The sequence below is a fragment of the Marmota monax genome, unplaced genomic scaffold (genome assembly GCF_021218885.2).
Source record: "Marmota monax isolate L192 unplaced genomic scaffold, Marmota_monax_Labrador192_F-V1.1 WCK01_AAM20220418_F8-fsc00003, whole genome shotgun sequence".
NCBI lineage: Eukaryota > Metazoa > Chordata > Mammalia > Rodentia > Sciuridae > Marmota > Marmota monax.
Genome location: NW_026694084.1, coordinates 11,782,501 through 11,797,021, shown reverse-complemented (window position 1 = coordinate 11,797,021; position 14,521 = coordinate 11,782,501). Strand labels below are relative to the sequence as shown.

The window sequence follows — 14,521 nt, the reverse complement described above, 5'->3', positions numbered from 1 at the left end:
TTGTCTAGATTTAGGACAACTGACAAGGCCTTTTGGCACACACCTCTCAGCCACTGGATGTGGCTGCCCAGGAAAGGCATCACGTCTGGCAGGCTTCTCTCTACAGCTGAAGCTACCTTGAAGGGGTTGACAGCTGAATCTGTCTGCTCTCCACTACTCACAGCTGGGCAGCACACCTTTCTTTAAAGGGGATTCTGGGTTACTATACCCATCTCTATCAAGGTCTTTTAGCCAAGAACCCTGAAAAGAGAACAAGTCTTAATTGAATGTTGAAGTCTGGATATGATTAGCGTTAACATATTTTTCCTCAAAGTGAAGCTCAATTCCTCAAAAGAGACCATTTTTAGAGCAAAAAAGTAGAAACATGCTCAAGGCATAGGAGGACAAAAATCAACAGAACATATTTTAAGGCAATACCAGGATTAAAATAAAGCTGATTTTTGTTTGGGCTCTTCAAAAGTTTGGCCCCCATGATAGACTGAATTAATGGTCTCAGTACTATATTCTTCTCTGTATTCATACTCTTTTCCATGTGGCTTTTCAGTTCTTCCCATGAAAGATGATTCTCTAACCCTTGACCACATGAATTGCTTTAGGCAATAGACTGAAGCAAAAATGATGGTAAAGCTGTTCCAACCTAGACTTTAAGAAGCCTTCAAAGTTTCTCCTTGCTGTAGCTCATCTGTTACCACCATGAGCAGGACACATCTTTGTTCACTGGGCTCAGGAAAAGAATGAAGCAAACAATATTTTCAAGAAAATAAATGAATGGAAAAAATATCTCAAATTATATGTCTGATAAGGGTTTACTAACTAGAATATATAAAAAGAACTCTTAAAAATCAATAATCTAATTTAGAGTTGAGATGTGGCTCAGTAGTAGAATGCATGAGGCCCTCAGTTAGATTCCCAACAATGCAAAAAGAAAAAATAAGGGTGGCAAGGGAACCAAATTTTAAAATAAGCAAAGGACTTGAATATTTCTTCACAGAATATATACATATAGTCAACAAATAAATGAAGAGAGGATCAATATCATCAGTCATTGGGGAAATACAAATAAAAACCACAATAAGATACCACTTAATAGCCTACATTAATATAAGTCAGGCACAAAAGGTCATATATCAAATAAATACATTTATATGAAATGTTCAGAATAGGTAAATCCATGGAGAAAAAAGTAGATCAGTGATTGCTAGGGTGTGGGAGGAGATGGTAATGACTGCTAATCGACACAGGGGTTTGGGGTTAGGAGGGTATGAAAATGTTCTAGAATTAGATAATGATGGTCATGCAACATTACTAATATACCAATTTTTATACTTTTGGCGAGGGGAGACAAATGAAACTTGGCCATGATGGAATCTTCTCAGAATCAAGGAAACTGGGGTACATATTAGCTAATGGAACTCCTGTCCCTCCCTTTTAGGTTAGGCCTGTTTTCATGGCCATAAAATGCTCTGAAGCAGAGAGGTTTAGGAAGCTATCGGTATGCTCAAGAGCTATTTACAGATGTCATCCAGGGTGGGTTGTAGGCACATGAGTAGAACACCTATAACAACTGCTACAGTTTTACAGGTGAATTCTACCAAAGGAATCATTAATTCATGTATTATAAAATTGTTCCACAAAATTAAATTTTAAACATGATAATAAAATCTTATTATTTTATTTATTTTATTTATCTTATTAGCTTAATGGAGTTTTGACATAAATAAGCAAAGCACAGGTTAATTCCACTCACATACATTTGGAGTTAAAACATAAGCTAACATTTAAATAACAAAATCCTAAACAACTAGAATTTATATCATAATCAATACCTCCAGGGATGTAAGGATGGTACAACATCAGGAAATTCAGTTATGTATTTCAAAATGTTAACTGAAAAAAGGAGAAAAAAATCATATCTCAAGTAATAAAGAAAAAGCACTTGCTAAGGCTCAACACCATTTTAGAGCTTAAACTCTTAAAATATTAAGAATACAAGTGTGTTTCTTTACTTGGGAATTGAAATAAAAATCAAAGAACTTTCTTTAGGTTGGTGGTGACTATATATCAAAATATGTTGACAAAGATTATACTTGATGGAGAAGTTTTAGGTCCATTCCCTGTAAGTTTTTTTTTTTTTAAAGATGTTGATGGACCTTTATTTTGTTCATTTATTTGTATGTGGTGCTGAGAATCGAACCCAGTGCCTTACACATGCTAGGCAAGTGCTCTGCCACTGAGCTACAACCCCAGCCCCCCATTCCCTATAAGTTTGCATCATACTTGAACCAATAAAATCATGTATTCTCAAATACTTCCTTGAAGTATACAATAATGTATGTTTACAAGATAAAAGTAAACAGAACAATCTGAGATAACAAAACCATAAAACACTCCATAAATAGGAAATGACAGAAAAAAACACTTCAGCCCAGTTATGGCCATGTTGTTAATGATATGTGGATGCTTCTTAGTACATACAGAAAATGTACAATGCAATTGTAAACTTAATATTAATATAAATGGAACTATGTCTAGAACTCATACACAATACTTGCTTACTAAATGTGAGGTTTCTTCTATTTTAGAGAACATTAGGCATACTATAGTTTAAGTCATGATACTGGCTAAATACATTTTGAAAAAAGATATAGCATAAACTTAATTCTCATTACAGTAATACTGGAATATATGATTTGAGGGTAGGGAACAATTGAGATTATCATTTTAAACTCATGTTCTTTATAAAAAATATCTTAAACACTAACAAAGTAGATCAGACCTTTAAAGGTGATATGCAATCTTATAATAATTGCTATTTAATAACTTGCATTTTTAAAAATTTGTACAAATTTAAGAAGGAAGATAGGAGAATAAGCCAGAAGACGCTGTTGGATATACAACCATTTTGGGGAAAAGACTTCTAATTGTAAAAGTATATGGTACTCCAGAGAATTCCCAAGAGACTGTGGTTGAAACATTATTGTCAAACAGTGGTATAAAACCATTTTTCTTGAAGTATCATTTATTTGAAAAACATTCAAATCCTAAGGAAAGCTATTATTGTTATAAGGAAAAAACTGAAAGTATTGGTAACTTACAAGATAGTTATTCAAGACAGGTATTCAAGACAGTTATTCAAGTTATTTTGTTATTGAATAACAAAAGTTATTCAAAAAAACTTTTACAAATTAATATTGCTCACTGCTAAACACAGAAAATCTTACACAACAAAAGTAGGTTATTATACATGTTCCATAAGTTAATAGCTAAAAAGATGTTAGCTAGTGAGTCCATCAGCGTAATTTTTATTAAACCCTCTTAAATATACCACTGTACTTTGTAGAGCTGATAAAGTTGCATGCAGTCCCGTTCAAACTGTGACAAAAATTGTAGTAGATTATATTACTTGCAGATAAATTATCTAGAGATTCCAGTAATTCTCAATCATAATGAGAACAATATAGCTGATGAAATTATGGCATATACAAGAAACATGCTCAGGAATCAGGTGGTGAAGAGATTTCAAAACTGTGCATATTCTACTCATCTTCAAGCTATTTTTGTTTTAGTTAGCAACTTACATCTCCAAGAATAGAGCTGGTTCGGTGAGTAATCACAAGAAATATATTATGGATAAGACTTGTAACTTTAAGCTCTACATTGAAAACTCTTTTCTTCATAGAGAAAATGTTTACTCCTGACTGAAGTATCAGATGTTACCACTAAAAGAGAAATTATTAGTAGTATAATACCAGTATAAAATATTAAACGTGGGCTGGGGATGTGGTTCAAGCGGTGACGCCCTCGCCTGGCATGAGCGCAGCGCTGGGTTCGATCCTCAGCACCACATACAAATAAATATGTTGTGTCCACCGAAAACTAAAAAAAATAAATAAATATTTAAAAATTCTCTCTCTCTCTCTCTCTCTCTCTCTCTCTCTCTCTCTCTCTCTAAAAACTAAAATATTAAACGTTTTCAAGTAATGCATTATTAGTATAATTCCAAAATAAATTATTAAATGTTTTCAAGTAATGCATGAGTAAATGAAGCCCACTCATACATAATTTTTGTCACAATAAGATTATCAAAGAATATGTATTAATATTTTATTTAAGTTGAAAGCAAAATAAGACTTGCAGATGGTTTCATTTGGCTGATTTAGTTGACAATAAGAATAGCTTTGCCTATTAGCTAATATGTTCCATATTTCTATAAACTGAAAGCTAAATATGCAATTCTAAGATACTTATAAAAAATAATTTAAAGCATATGAAAAGACAAAATAGTTTTATTAAAATAAGTTGTAATTATTAAGGGTACTAAAATTAACATTTTTCCAAACCCTTTTTGGGTTAAGTATATTGGCTTAAAAAGATGTCTCTAAGAATAGTAAGAATAGTCATTTGATAAGAGTCTTGGTAACACTTTTTGCTATAACTCCCAGAAATTAACTGAATAAATCACAAACCAGTTAATAAATTTTGTGAGAGCAGGGTTTTCAATTTTTGTTTTCATCAAATTGAAGAAAAACCTAAATTAGTGCTCAACTGATATATAACAAAATTATCTTTGACAAATAGATTACTATTTTTTCGTCACATAGCTTGGAGTTTGAGGAAATTAGTGAATTGTTATTGCCTAACTCCTTCTATTCGCATTCAGTCATTAATGTCAACAAATTTCTTTAGCACTTGCATCTATAAAGATAAAAGAAATGGAATTTATGCTGAATTCCAATTCAGTCTCTAGATTTGTGAACAACTTTGAAAGAAAAATAATCCTACCCATCTCCAAAAAAATTCTTATATTTAATAATTTTAATCAAAACTTATATTTGCATTATTTCAACAAATTGCATATTAGTAATTACCAATTACTTATGATTCAATTCACTAGAAATTTTTCAAAACTGTAAGCCTTATGGTCAAAGAAATGTTTAAATTTTTACTATATATGCATATTTTGTTGGAACAGACTATGAAAAGATGATTTTTAAGGAGATGTAATCATATATATTCTATCTTTGGAAATCCAGGTGATTGCTAACAAAAAAAAACCATATTACATGTGTATAAAATACTGTGGAGGAGGTGGAATGTACATAAAAATTCAAGGAAAAACAAAGAAAACATTTGGCTGTCAAAACTTTGTTCATGTGTTGGATTTTTTTATACTCATGGAAGTTATCAAACTGCTGAGCTATTTAGATTCCATTGGATATATATTTTTCAGAGGCTCTAACAATTTTACTATAAATATCAATATTGATAATATGCTAGAATCTGTACCCCTGCAACTAAACATGATGCAAATGTTAAACATCATCATAAAAATATATGTGACAAAAGATTTTTTAAAATTAGAGACTTGAAACAAACACATTTCAATATCAGTATCTGAACTACCACCTCAGCTACTCCTTACAAGATTCAGCTTCCCCTACCCCCACAATCCCATATTATACAAGTTTCCCAATTCACAACCATTTTATATTAAGCTAAAGTGTACAATATTTCCTGAGCAGAGTTCTATAGACTGTAAATCACCATCCTCTACAAGAAGCTCTATAAGCCTGATCTTACCTGCTAAGTCATTTCTTCCCTTCCCCATCGGTTAACTCGAAAGAAGACAATGGGCATCTAGGTTAAGTCAGAACAGCTTATCTAGTAAAATTCAGTAATATTCTATTTAATCATTTATAAAGATTGTTTCTGTGGGAAAAGATATTTTGAGCTCCAGCTTGCCAGATAAAGAATGTATAATCTTCCCCACTTTTCCCCTTCACAATCTTAGTAGTAACTATTCTGACAACACATGAAAAACTACTTATTCCTAAACACAGAATATTAGCTTTCTGTGTTGACATAAATCAATACCTATGTAAATTAATCATTTCCCATCCATTTTAAATTAAGGTACAAAAGATGGAAATTCAATCTAGGCCAGGGACAGGGTTCATATTTACAAATCACTTCTTGCTTAATGTTTTAAGCCACCCACTATCTGTACAGAAATTTATATTTCATGCATATACTATGGAAATCCAGGATTCATGACATTAATTTCTGAGTATGTTAACACCAAGAGAAAGGCAGGGCTTAAATTTTAGAAAGGAATGATCTCTTTTTATAACTTATTATTATTGTTTTAGTATTTTTTTAATTGTAGGTGGACACATAGTATCTTTATTTTTATGTGGTTCTGAGGAGCAATCCCAGTGCCTCACACATGTGAGGCAAGCACTTTACCACTGAGCTACAGCCCCAGCCCCTAAAAAGGAATAATCTTTAGAATCAGAGAAAACAGTTGTATCTAAACCTAACTATGCATTAGAATAATCTGAGTAACCATTCCTAATAACAAATCCTAAGCTTCACCCTCAAACACTCTGATAGAGTGTGCACTGAAATGTGTTATTTTTTTTTAAAGACTGTCCCAGATAATTCTAATAACTCAAAAATAAACAGTAGGACACTCCTGAAATAAATCATCCCAAATCTGACACTTTATTATGGGCCTTTGGGCAAACTGTTTAACCAATGTGAAGCTTTGTTTTCTATATATAAAATAAACATAATTGAACTCCTTAGGGAAGAAAGATTGTGGACTGTGTCTTACTCAGTTCTGTAATCCCTGCACATAGTACTTGGTAGTTTATAACTTTTAAAAAAGTGTTCTTGATACAATATATATTTAGGTTTTATTAAGTAAATTCATTATACTTCCTGCTTTCTATTAAATATCTACCTATAGTTTGGGTATTTTAAATTCATTGGATATATTTTAAATACATAAAATTCTGTTATATAAAAATTGTAATGCTTTCCACTGCTGTCATGTAGTTAAAAAATAAAAATAAAAAAATTTTAATTCTGTTACAAAAAAAAATGTTTTTCTGATGCTCTGACCTACCAGTACAATGATTGCAACAATTATGTGCATGTTAATATAAACTTAGGGCCATACAGTATTGATTACAATAGTTACAATATTTAGAAACATTAAGAATGAACTAGATATCTACCTATTTTAATAAAAGCCATTAAAATGATTTAAGATAAACAGCTCTGCTTTGAAGGGAGGTTTTAAGAATATACCCTTGGGGCTGGAGATGTAGCTCAGTTGGTAGAGTACATGCCTACCATGCACAAGGCCCCAGGTTCAATCCCCAGTACCACAAAAAAAAAAAAAAAAGAATATACCCTTTTTTATCTTTTCAAAGGTACATGAGGTATGTAATATATTTTAGTATAAATATTATTTTTTAAATTGTAAATATAAAATATTCTTAAATTTAATTTTAGCTACCAATTCTAAGCTGCCTCTATTAAGCAAAAATATGTTGGCATGAAAAAAATACAGGAAAATTCATACTATATTCACTTGAAATGGATTCCAATAGTAATATTTAACATAGAGACAATCTACATAGTTTATGGATAAACTAGAAAATACCTTCCTTTTATCTATTTTTTTGTTTAACATCTCTCACTCCTTACAAAGGACTCACATCTAAATGGGCCATAAACCCTGAATGTTGTATGTATATGTGTCCTATAAGACATTCTTCTTGGTTTTTAACTGGATAAGAGTATGTTAGTCATGGTATAGTCAAAAAAGAATGGCAAAGTTAAACCTTTTTACCCTTCAATTCCTATAGGAAATAATCAGTTATGAAGTAAGTAAATCAAAATAAGAAACTGAGAAATTAAAATAAAACATTTCCCAAATGTAGAGAAATTATTTCTCTCAATATATTCCCTTCTATTAATTTCAAAACAATATTATGGAAGAGTGAAAATATCTTTTATTCATTCAGGAGGATCAATAGTCATATAGAACCACTACATTAAAAAAGAAAAGAAAAGCCTTTGCCTATTCCTAATTCAGACCACCCATACTAATATTTAGCCAGCATACAAAAGTATGGAGTAATAACCAGTGTCTACTCTGATTAGCTATACATTCTGATTGGTTGGTGCCCAAGGCCTACTGATTGATAAATAATTTGAATACCTACCATGCAAGGATTTCCTATTTTTCAGTAATTGTATTAGATGTTTGTGATAACTTAATTTTTAAAAAAACTATTTCTGTCTAACTATTATATGTCAGACATATAAGTAAAAAAAATAAGTCAGAATACAATCTGATAAAGAGAGTAATAACAACATGAAGGAGATACTGAGAAAGAACTGACAAAGCTTTTTAGGGTTTCTGCAGAAAGAATTATTTAAATTGGATTTGGAAGAATCCATGAGTTTGTTGAGTGGACAAAACAGAGAAGGGACTCTGGACAGAATAAACTATGTATGAAAAGAAAAAGAAGCATTAAATAGAATGTTGTCTTCTTGATAAAAGATGCCATTTAAAAGTGCTAAAATTAAAAATTTATAATACAGAGAGGAAGTAAGGTAGAGAATTTAGTAAAATCCCATCTATGAATGGTCTTAAATTCCAGGGCAATTAAATCCCAATAGCAAATAATAACTTTCCCTCACCCTATTTTCTCCACCAAACAAATGTCAATGGCTCTTGAATTTCCATGGAAATTGAAGTCTCTTGTTTAGGCTTCTTTTCAGTGTATCCCTAGAGAACATTATCTTACTATTCTTTTTTTTGAGGAACTGTTCTTTATTTCAAAAAGACACTTGTCAATATTCAGTATCAAAACAGTTGCACTATTGTTTGTCATTCTCCCACTGGCCCCAAAGAGATCACAACAAAGGAGAGTACATTTTAAGCCAATAAGCTGCAGGATGTACTCCTACCAGACCTCACAGAAACCTCACCTAGGAGTGGGGATTGGGCTGGGAAAGAAACTTTGAAAGATCAGCACACTGCCAGCCCAGACTGTAGGACCAGATGGGGTGGCCAGATACCCCAACTCCAAAGATGCAAAGTTTCAAAATAATATAAAACTTTAAAAGTTTGTACATAAGCTATTCAAAATTCTCCAGCACTGATTTAAAGCACAATGAGATGGCACTCTTAGATATAGCAGCTTCAGACTCAGAAAAGGGTGATGAGATGAGTTTCATATGGCTAAATCAGTAGCAAAAACATAATTTTCTTTCTTTTTTATTTTTTAAGGAGGATAGCAATTAAATGGTCACCTCAAGATTAAGGGGCCCATGATCCATTCTGTGAACACTTGGGAAGCAAGTAGAAATGGGAGAAAAATTTGATCTCAGGGCTAAGAATATGGTTCAGTGGTAAAATATTTGCCGAACATGCACCAGGCCCTGAGTTCAATCCCCAGAACCACAAAAACAAAAAGTCTCAGAGGTCTCATCATGTTAATTTGGTCATTACTGATGAAAAAAAAAAAAAGGAAAAAATAAGAATAAAGTTATCTAAAGATACCTTAAAACTAAAAACAAAACAAAACCTGAATAGTAAGGTTTTTATTTTTTGGCTAACTCCTCTTGGAATCACCTTTCTGGTTTGGCTGATAACTTGGCACAGAGCAATGAGGTTTCCCATTGCACAGAGCAGTGAGTCTTTCCCTGGGCTGTTTGGCTCTCAGTAAGGCAGGCCCATTCTTCTTTTCCTCCTCTACAGAGACTGAAAAGTTACCTGCCAAAAGTGAGAAGGGAATTAAATTGCTGCTTCAGAGCTATAAAATTATTTGTAATGTTTTACAAATGGTTACTGTAACAATAAAAAAAAAAGTAATTACAAAATGTGTACATCACAACAGGCTTTTAAAGACACTTTGCACTGTGCTCACATTAAATGTTGCTCCCAATGGTGCTCAGCCTCTAGTCCAGCTGGAATCTCTGGGAAGAAGCAGAGACAGTTTGTGAAAAAGACAAGGGGGTGGGAGTAAAGGGGGTGTTGAAAGGAGAAAGCAGCCTTCCAGTTAAAGATCAGCCCTCAGTTTCAAGGTCAGCTTCTGGCTGGTGGGCATCAGGCGGAGTCAAGATCAGAGGGAGGAGCAGCAGCAGGGCAGGACTGGGGAGCTCTACCTCTCATTCAGGTCAAACAGAGTCTAGCCCAGCATCCTTTGTGTACAGAGATGCTCCTCTTTGGTGCATTTCAGTTTATCTTCCAAATCATCAATTGTCTTTTTCAGTTTGGCTACCTATCTCTCAGCAAACTCAGCATGGGTCTCTGCCTCCTTGAGTTTATCAATTAAGAATCTTTATTTCTTCCTCATATTTGTCTTCTTTTTGAATGCTTCACCAGCATTCAGACACTTCAGGTTCTGGTCCATCAGTCTGATCTGATCATCCATCTCTCAGCAACGGGACTCTGCCAGCTCAGCTCGTTCCTCTGTAGGTTCCAAGTCTCCTTCAATAATTACTAACTTATGAGTCACCTCTTCGTACTTCCTATCTGCTTCTTCTGTAATGTGCTTAGCTTCTTTGAGTTGGATTTCCTGGAGTTCCATCTTTTCTTCATCTTTTGGAGCCTGGTTTTCAATAACCTTCATACCTCTCTCGTTCTCATCAGCAGCTTTTTCTGCTTCCTCCAGCTTTTGCAGGGCATTAGCTAGGCGCTCATTAGCTCCTCTTCAACTAGTTAGACCCTGCGGTTCAAGGAGGCTGCCTTAGCCTCAGCCTGTTCCCAGGCCAGCCTTTCTTCCTCAACTTCCAGCTGGAGACGGTCATCCCTGTCCTCTGTATCCTCAGCTTGCTGTTTCAGAACCTGGATCTTGTGCTTCACCGCCTGGACAGTGGCGATCCCCTCATCCCACCCCTTGCAGGGTGCCCACCCAGCCACTTCGCAATATCTACCTTCTGACTGCTCAGCTCAGCGTTACAGCCGCTTCTCACCCCTAATTCCGCCTGCTACGCCCAGAAAATCTTGACTTACTTTTAATTAGCCATTACCCTGCTCTTTCAACAGGACAATAAATCCTAGTTGGTTTAACACTAGCCTCACTTGGTTCCATCTTCAACTAAATAAGCCAACCCTCAGTTTGAAGAACAATGCTCCATCATTTTTAAAAGGCACACAAACAACTCAGCAAATTCTATTATAAGTACTTAAAAATAAATTTTAGACAAAAAATTAAACCAGCAAATCCTCCCGAGCAGACACAAGTCTCTGAGGAATCACTACTTATTCATTGAAAACCGCGGTCACTTAACTTTGTGGACCGCTAAAGTTAATACAGAGCTATTCTTAGAGATCCAATTTGGTCAATTCCCAGGTTAATTACACTCTGGTGGGGTCTCAAATAGTTAAGATCCAGTTAGTTTGATGTAACAAAATGCTGAACTTTAATTCCTATTTCAAGTTATATTTACCTATACTTGTAGAACACTCCAGGTAAGAGCATACTTTTTTATTGCCTATGCACATTTTCATCTACTTTCACCACACAATATAAGAGCAAGCCTTAACAGTGTAACAGACCCCAAGATATACACCAATGGCTCTTAAAGATATAATCTATAATACAAATAATACCCTGCGACAATGAACACTATTAGATTTGTACTATACTTTGGTGCTAGAAACTATTGGTCCCTGAGACACACACAGAAAGCAGCCCCTTAGAATGTATACTGAGGCGTGGGGAACACATTATAAAGAGATAATTGTCACAATATTTAATTTAACTGTTCAATTTTACTTTCAAAGTTCTCTTTGAAATGACCAGATTAAATGACCAGATCAAAAGAGAGGAAGCTGATGTAAACAGATAAAGAATCACCAGGACTGATGCAGCCAGTGTTAGCTAAGTTCCTTTTATATGCCTGACACAATCTTCTACATTTTAATAATACTAAAGCTTCAATCAAAATGTTGGTGAGTCTCTTCTCAAAAAGTTAAAAATAGAACTGCCATATGATCCAGTAACCCCACTATTGGATATATATTCATAGGAAATGAAATCAGCATCCTGAAGAGATATCTGCACACCTATGTTTACTGTAGCACTATTCACAATAGCCAAAAGATGGAATCAATCTAGGTGTCCATCAAGGAATGAATGAGTTAAGAAAATGTAGTATATATACACAATGAAATGTTATTTGACCATGAAAAAGAACGAATGCCTGTCGGTAACATGAACATGGAGAACATCATGTGAAAAAATCCTCATACAGAAAGATAAATATCATATGATTACCTTCATATGTGGACACTAAAAAAGCTGATATCCTAGAAGGTCAGAATAGAATAGTGAGGACTGGGAATGTGGCTCAAGTGGTAATGCGCTCGCCTGGCATGCACGGGGCGCTGGGTTCGATCCTCAGCACCACATACAAATAAAATAAAGATATTGTGTCCACCAAATACTAAAAAATAAATATTAAAAAAAAAGAATAAAATAGTGATTACAGAGGGAAGGGGGAATGTTTGACAAAAGACATGCAAACACAGAGAAGAAGGAAGAAAAGTCCCAAAAGGGCAAATAAAAATAAGTAAAATTAATTGCCTGGGACCAGGGGTTCAGAAATAAGAAAAGACATGGGAGGTAGAAATTGAAAATGATTGCTAACTGTTATGGAGTTTCTTGGGTGATAAAAATACTCTAAAATTGTGGTAATGGCTGCAAAGTCTGTGAACATATTAAAAAAAAAAACATTGGATTGTACCCTTTAAAAGGATGAATTATATGTGTATTACATTACAATAAACTGCTTTAAATTAAAAAACAACCATAGATTTCTACTAAAACAAATTATAATCAAGTTCTCAAAAGTCAAAAGACAAAGAGAATTTTGAAAGCAGCAAGAGAAAAGTGACATGTTACAAAAAAATGGGAATCCCAACAAAAGTGTCAATAGATTTCTCAGAAGAAATTTTGCAAGCCAGGACAGAGTAGGATGATATATTGAAAATGGTGACCAAAAAAAAAAAAGTAAAAACCTGCCAATAAGGTATAATATACCCAGCAAAACTATCCTTCAAACATGAAGGGAAGATAAAGACTTTCACATATAAACAAAAGCTGAGGAGTTTATCAACACTAGAATTTTCTTAAAAGACATGCTAAAACTGAAATGAGAGGACACTGGCTAACAACATGAAACAATATGAAAGTGCTAAACTTACTTTAAAGGCAAGAATCAGAATACCCAAACACTATAGTAGTGGTATGCTAATCACTACTTACTCCAGTATAAGAATTAAGGGACAAAATGTTCAAAACAATTATGGCCATAATAACTTGTCAATGAGTAAAAAATACAAAAAAAATCATTAATATAAAATATGAAAGGAGAAATTAAAGTGTGCAGTTTTTGTATGCAAAGTTACTATTTCCTTAAAATAGACTTTTACAATTATAATATGCTTTATATAAGCCTTATGGTAAATACAAATACTATTTTGGGATTGCCATATATACTGGAGATTATACACACACACACACACACACACACATATGAATATCTCTGTGTGTGTGTGTGTGTGTGTGTATATATATATATATATATATCTGTGTATGTGATATGTAATATCCCCAAAGCAAATGTACATAGTATGTCAAAGAGATATTTGCATTCTCATATTCATTGCAGCATTATTCACAATAGCTAAGATATGAAATCCACTTAAGTATTCATCAACACATGAATGGATAAAGTAAATGTGGTACTTATATATAATGGAATATTATTCAGCCTTCCAAAAGAAGGAAATCCTGTCACTTGCAACAACATAGATGAACCTGGAGGACATTATACTAAGTGAAATAAACCAGTACAAAAACAAAACTACTGCATAATTTCTCTTAAAAAGTCAAACTCATGGAAACAGAGTAAGATGGTGGTTTCCAGGGGATAGGGGAGGAGGGAAATGGGTAGATGTTGGTCAAAGAGTATAAAGTTTTAAGTTATGCAAAATGAATATATTCTCAAGACCTATATATATAACGTAACTAAAATTAATAATACTCTATCATATAATTGAAATTTGCTCAGAAAGTAAATCTTAAATGCTCTCACTGCACACACACACAAGGTAACTGTGAAATGATAGCAAACATATAGTTGTCATCTTTAACTCCTCTTTTTATCTTCTTTATCCAAACAACAAATTTCTCATCTTTCAAGTTTCAGATCTGCCACTCTTCAGAACCACTGACACTTTCTCGAATATCAGGCTCAATAATGTCATGATTGATGACTCCAATAGTCTTGGCCTTTCCCTCATCTTCACAAATGGCAGTCATCACCTTTGCATTAAAAGACAGTGCTAGCTACATCTTTTTTATCATTCCAGAAGCCTTCAGCAATTTTCTTCTATCCATTTGTTAGAACTGTGTCACAAAGCCATTACCAGTTGCAAGGGAAGCTAAGTTTTATATTCTTCCAGACTCTTGCAGAGAATGTTTGTTATCTATGTTTAGGGTTTCTCTAGACATTAGCCACATGTGACTATTTAAATTTAAATTAATTAAAATTTAATATTCAATTTCTCAGTCTAGACCATTTTCAAGTGTCAAGAACTACTTGTGACTGGAAACTACTCTGTTGGATAGTGAATATATAAAAAAGTTTCACATTGCTTAAAGCTCTATTAAACAGTACTGTATATAGAATATCATAATAAGGCTTA

The 14,521-nt window shown here is 33.6% G+C and overlaps 1 protein-coding gene and 1 pseudogene across 38 annotated transcripts in view; both read right to left on the bottom strand.

Annotated features, from left to right (window-relative positions):
- Nucleotides 1-14,521, bottom strand: part of Rims2 (regulating synaptic membrane exocytosis 2) — a 567,034-nt gene that overhangs the window by 403,065 nt on the left and 149,448 nt on the right. The gene's annotated exons all lie outside the window — the stretch shown is intronic.
- Nucleotides 9,840-11,086, bottom strand: LOC124106880 (tropomyosin alpha-3 chain-like; annotated as a pseudogene).